Here is a 6909-nt window from a genome sequence, read left to right on the forward strand (position 1 = left end):
GAAACTGTAGTTACATATGGTTGCAAGCTTCCATGTAGGTGCTGGTCATCAAAACTACCCCATAGGTCAGTCTTGTGGAAGCATTTTCTCAATTGAAGTTCCCTCCTTAGATGACTGTGACTTCTGTTAACCTGACCAAAAATAAAAACCCAGCCAGCACACCACTGAATGGTCACTTCTGACTTGTTGCTGCTGGATGAGAAAACCAAACACCTGAGACTTGTACAAATAATTACCTGGAAGTGAGCAGTGGCTATCCATGTCATTTTTACTCTTTCAAAGTCCTACCTACCATTACATTACCATGACGGCAACCTCTCAAGTATATTTTTTGATTTTGGTTTGGGTTTTATATAGGCCAAATGCCTTTGAACTTGCTTCATAGCATAAGGATAACGTTGTTCTACAAATGCTGCTGCCTCTGAGTTCTGGAATTAAAGAAGCACACGTGTCTGCCATTTTTGAGACAGGATTTCACTGTGTGGCACAGGTTGACCTCCAAAGGTATCTCCTTTCTCGACCTCTTAGGTGCTGGTATCACTTGTGTGCTACACCACACACCTAGAAAATGTAAATTCTTAATTTTGGTAACAATTAGAAGCTGGTACTTATATAGTATTTATTGTTGTGTTCTGGTAACTTGCTTTTTCTTTTGACAACTTTGTGAAGTACATACTATTTACTATTTGATTTATAGATGAGGAAACTGAGGCTCTAGGAACCTAGCACACCAAAATCTTGCCTCCTTTTTTCTTTTCCCTTCATGGTGATGTGGAGACATTGACCAGGGGTACCTGGTACTAGACATGCTGTCACGAGGCAAGTGCTCTGCCTCTGAGCAGCACCCCCAGACCATATTCTTAACCACACATTAGTTTATAACACTAAAGACGGAGAATACTAATCGTGAAATAGTTTCAGTCTGGCATGCAACGTAAGAAGAAATACAACTCAGTTTGGGGCTGCTGGTTTATTTTTGCGTGTGTGTTTTTGTTGCTGCTGCTGCTGTTTGGAGGGTATATACTGTGGAACAAGCTCAGGGCCTTGTTCATGCTAAAGAAACATTCTATGCTGAACTCTATCCCCAGTCCTGAAAGAAGTCTCCCTTAATACAAAAATTTAGAAAGTGGTGTATGTTTTTAATCAGATAAAATTTATGTCCAGTGAGTTATACATATCTGCTGTTGAGGAAGTTTTGGCAAAGATGGCCATAACTATAACCTAAAAACTTGGTTGATACATAGACCATTTTATTACCTTTTAAAATTTGTACTCAGGAGGATCAGTAGTTCAAGGTCCTCAACTTCACAGTAAGTTTGAGGCCAACCTGGGTAGATGAAGCATATCTGACAAATCAAAAGGAGGACAGGGAAGATGGCTCAATGGGTAAAGTGCTTGCTGCAAAGCAGAAGGCCCTAAGATTAAATCCCTTGAACACATGAACAATCCAGATGCCATACTGTACTGTATCCCAGTGTTGCTACAGCTCATGGCCAGCTAGCCTGTGACATGCAGCAGCAGACAAGACCCTGTCTTAAACAAGATGGCAGGTAAAGACATACCCAGAGTTGTCCTCTGACCTCCACATGTGCTCAGGGCGCTCGCATGCACACATGCACACAAAAGGCATAACACGTGTTCATTGCTCAGGCAGTCCCCTCATACCCTACAGGGTGACCCCCACTTCCATAGGAAACCATTCCTCTGGTTTTAAGATCATAATGCCTGTTGATGTTATCCTATTAGTGATACAATATGTACCCTTTCTGTCTCTTGTTTTACTCAATATATGCAAATGAAATCTACTTAGAGTATTTCATTTTTCAAAAGCCTGTGTTTCACATTATGAAGGAAACACAAAATAATTTTTTCTTTCCTCATTCTGTGACTTGTACTTCATAAACTGCCTTATGTACAGTAAAAAACTCCTAATATTAAATAATTTGTTTCAGAATAAACCACCTTAAAATATCAGTGTAATTAGTTTCAGGAAATAATTAAACTACATACCTAGATTACAGCATAAATCTCCAGCTTTCCATCCATTTTCAGTATTGTTCTTTTCTTTCTGGGTTTTCTGCTTGGCTAACAAAATGTGAAGAATGTTCTTCTTGCTGTCTTAACAGACCCAGTCCTAACTGTCTTGAAGGCACTTCCTTCTTGGCTGCAGTCTTAGAATTGATTGTGTGACCTCTAATCTTTTGATTGGTTGAGTAATGTTATTAGAAGGGCCCCTTTGTCTCTACTTGATTCCACGAGATAAAATGCTAACTTTAATCCTTAATAATTACAGTTTCACAAAATGCCAGAATGCCAACTCAGAAATAGCAGTTTTATCAGAAGAAATTCAGTCGAGATAGACTGTTGGTTCTGTGATCAAAGGCCACCAAGTTTACTGATGGAGTACAAAGTTCATTCCTAAATGCTTTGCACTCTCCCCACCAGATGAAGAGAAAGACTACTGCTTTGAGATTTTGGAAATTTGAAAGCATTTAGCTAATGATCATTCTAAACTGTAGATAATTACTAGACTTGGAAATGTATAGCCAATATTTTAAAGACTTTCCAAGCAATCCTTCTTAGGAAACTAGATTTCATAAAGAAATGCTGTAAGTGAGACTGTGACTACACAGCTTAGTGGGTAGAATGCTTGCCTGAGAACCTTGAAAACAAAGTGGTGATACTGCCTGTAATGCCACCACTCTAGAGATGGAGGAGGATCAGAAGTTGAGATTATAATTGGTCTCTGCTTTTATGAAAGCACATCTGCAAGGCAGCCCATTCTCAGGACTTCTCTTTGCTGCAGGGAGCTGTCAGTAAAATCTTGCTTGCCCTTGTGCACACTCACACATACACACATTTGCTGCTTGGGCAACTAGGAAATTTCCATTGTTGAGTAACAATGGCAAACTTAGCATGACTAGGTCAGAGCATTAAGCTTTAGCTCTGGTACAGAGTTGAGATTTCTGCCCGATTTCTAGGAGACTCGGTGGCTTGGTCTCAGAATGAGAAAGATGTGGGGATGGGTTCTTTGTTAATTCCACCAAGCCAGGGCAAAAACCATCACCCAAATTCTTTGGTCAAAGTAAACAAGTTTAAATTTCTGTCAGACAGGGCTATCTCCCTAAAGTGGGGTTTGAGAGAATAGCATTGAACATAGGAAAAACTGGGACTTATATAGCCCAGAAAACTTCAAGACTAGGGGATTTCCAAGGGTTTGGGGTTACAAACCCCAAACTTGGCAGAGCACTTCAAAATTATTTGGCAGAACATCTTATCAGTGTGGAGGTTAGGGTATAAAGTGTGGAAATGTCAAATTCCAGAAAATGGCTCAAGACCTGGTCAAATGCAAGTTTTACAGAAAACAAAATAACATGAATTTATTTTGACCTTGTAACAATATGGCTTTTAATCTTAAGATGGAGTCAAGTAGGTCCATCATCTTTCTCTGTAGCTTTGATTGATTGAGACTAGCCTGTAGGTCCTCAATTACCTCTTTTTATTTGTTGTCAATTTTATCAATAAAAAGTGAAAAGAATTTTTGTTATACATATTTTTAATTAAATAAGTTTTTTCAGATTTTTGTTGGGTTTTGTTTGTTTGTTTTGTTTTGTTTGTTTGTTTGTTTTTTGAGACAGGGAGGGGCCACACTAGCCCTGGCTGTCCTGTGTAGACCAGGCTGGCCTTGAACTCACAGAATTCTGTCTGCATCTGTCTCCCAAGTGCTGGGATCAAAGACATGTTCTCCATGCCTGGCCTAAACATATTTTGTTAATAGAATGCAAACTGCAGAATCTACAGCAATTAAGTTCTACACAAGTAAGTAAAACTAGACAGTTCCAGAGTGATCATAAATAATCAAGTTACATATGCTGAATATGGTTACTAAGAGAACTCCAAGATCCTGTAGTTGAGCTTATCACTCTGGGAACAATGGCAAAGGCAGGAAGAAAATAGTGGTACACAGAACGTGAAATTGCCAGGATGTAAACACATTGATGTTTATCATAGCAGGAAAAAAAGTGAAGCTGTGTAAATGCCTGCCAGTGTGAGAATTGCCCGGAAGTGTGAGTTCGTTCACACCAGTGATGTTAAAGAAGATGCGCACACACTCAGAGGCCAACTTCAGGTGTTTGTTTTAGCATTCTCCACACTGGTTTGGGGGGGGGGTTGTTTTGTTTTGTTTTTTTGTTTTTTGAGACAGGGTATCTCTGGATCGGGAGCTGGTCAGTCCAGCAAGTCTCCAGGATCTTCTGTCACTTTCTTTCCAGCACTGTGATTATACATGTACTGACTTACTCACCTCTTTACTTGGAAGCTGAGGATTTAAAGTCAGGTTGGTTCTCATGTTTGAGACATCCCCTAGCCCCAATATCTTTTCTTTTTTCTGATACAGTCTCACAGTGGGCTGGCCTGGCCTAGAACTCACAAAGATCCCCTGCCTGTGAGGTCCTAATAAAGGTGTGTACCACCATGCCCAGCCCAAGGCTTCCCTTTTTAACTGTGTTTTTCTCTTAGGAAATTAATTATAAAAGTATATACTTGTTAGAATTCAAGTATACAAGAGCACGTTGAATACTGCTTTCCAGTGTGTTCTGATCTCACTCCCAATAGAGCATCATGAAGAAAGTAAGCTTGTCTGGTTTTGTTCTGTACCCTTTTCACAGAGCATTTTCCATAGTTGTCTTGGCATATTTACACTTGGACACTGGCTACTACAGGGAGATTAATAGCTCCACAGTCATTGTACAGATTAAATGAGCCAGAACACCATGGTTGGTACTATACATGTAGTGAACACTCAGAAAATATCAGCTGTTTCGTATTATTGGAAAGCTGCTACAAAAAAGCAGAGCTCAGGCCATGAACTGAGACTTGGAGTCTGCAGTCTGAATTCAACAGGAGAGCTGGGAAAACAAAGAGCATGGGAGAATCTAAAGACCAAAAGCCTCTTGCAGTGTGCTTTTTAACCATGTTCACAAGCAATGGAAGCCTCTGATTAGATGTAGAACAAAGAAAGGAAATGTGGGTAGAAACATACAGGAACATTAACAAGTCTTATGAAGTAGCACATTCCAGCTTCCTTAAGATGGAAATGTCTGTAGTGCAAATGACTTCCCTCTGTCCTTGGTGTGCTGTGGGGCAAAGTGCTCTTGGACGGTGAGTGTGTTTCTTTCCTCAGATGAGGCTCTTGACAACAGCAGTGAAGGCCAAAAGGATACGCTTTGATTAATTACTCCTTCTAATTTTTACATTTTTATTTTTAGTTGTATGGGTATGTGCACATGAGTTTGTATTTGGAGGTCAGAGGCGTTAGAGTCCCTTGAACTGGAGTTCTAGGCAGTTAAGAGCCATCAGACATAGAAGCTGGAAACTGAACTTTAGTCTTCTACAAGACAGTGATCACTCTTGACCATTGAGCCATCTCTTCAGCCCCTAAATGGTTGCTTTATTAGTTCTTTTACTTTGGAACCTGTAATAAAAACAAGTGATTTCCATTTCCTAAAGATTCATTGAGTCATCAACTCATAACTCTTTCCCACAGAGCTTTTTTAATAACTAGTACCTTTTGTGTGTGTGTGAGAGAGAGAGAGAGAGAGGGAGAGAGAGAGAGAATCTAGCCTCAAAAGTTTTTATGTACCCACATGCAGTTTAGGCAGTTTAGTGAAGAGAATAAAGTTTCCTTGGGGTTTGATCCTTAAGAACCACATTTATGGGGGCTGGAGCAATGGCTTCATAGTTTAGAGTACATTAGTACATTTTGCTCTTTCAGAGGACCCACATGAAACAACCATCCGTAGTTCTAGCTCGAGGGGATCAGATGCTCTCTGTGTCCTCTGTGTGTACCAGACACGTGCATACATACATGCATGCAGGAAAACCACTCATTCAAAAGAAATAACATAAGCCTGGTAGTGGTGGCAGCTGCCCATGCCTTTACCTTTAATCCCAGCACTCATGAGACAGATCTCTGAGTTCAAGACCAGCCTTGTCTACAGCACAAGTTCCAGGACAGCCAGAGCTACACAGAGAAACCCTGGCTCAAAATAAATAATTCAATCTAAAAAGAGAAAAGGGCCACATGGTTTGTTTAGTGCCGGTAAGATGTCTCAGTGGGTTAGGCTGTTGGTGCCAAGCCTTACAACCCAAACCCAGTTGCTAAGAACAGCAGGTAGAAGGAAAGGCCTGACTCTGCAGATTGTCCTCTGAACCCTGCATGCACACTGTGGCATGTACACGGCCACACTCACACAAGTAAGCTAATGAATGAATAAGTTAATGTAATTTAAAACTTAAAGGGAGAAAAGAACTACATGCTTTATCTGATTCTCACAAGCCTCAACAGGTGGATAGCATTACCTTGGCTTTTAGTAAATTTGCCTAGTTCATGGTAATTACAAGATAAAAGGGACAGTTCTTACTGGAAAGATACATTATGCCTTAAGGATTCAGAAGAGATATTTTTAAGATGTCTTGAAATTAAGGAAGATTTTATCAACTTATAATAAAAACTACATATTATTAGCAAACACTTATCAAGAGTGTACTATATTCTAATTATTCTGTATCAGAATATTTGATATTTCAATATGTGTTTAACATTGAAATTTCAGGGAAATTTTGACTATATCCTAGCACTTAATAATGTTCTATAAGAAGCTGAAGAGATGGCCCGGACATTAAGAGCACTGACTACTCTTGCAGAAGACCCAGATGTAGTTTCCAGCATCCACATGGTGGCTCACAACCATCTGTGATTACACTTCCAGGGGATCTAACACCTTCTTCTGCCTCTTGAGGGGACCAGCACACATGTGCTACACAGACCATATATGCAAGCAAACATCCATACACAAAAAATGAATAAAATATTTTTTGAATAATGCTTGATATGACGTGATTTGATGA

General features: G+C 39.8%; 1 protein-coding gene across 7 annotated transcripts in view; it reads left to right on the forward strand.

The window, feature by feature from the left end:
• Xpnpep3 (X-prolyl aminopeptidase 3) overlaps positions 1 to 6909 on the forward strand; it is a 53023-nt gene that overhangs the window by 15359 nt on the left and 30755 nt on the right. The gene's annotated exons all lie outside the window — the stretch shown is intronic.

Source organism: Cricetulus griseus, chromosome 2 (assembly GCF_003668045.3).
Source record: "Cricetulus griseus strain 17A/GY chromosome 2, alternate assembly CriGri-PICRH-1.0, whole genome shotgun sequence".
Taxonomy (NCBI): Eukaryota; Metazoa; Chordata; class Mammalia; order Rodentia; family Cricetidae; genus Cricetulus; species Cricetulus griseus.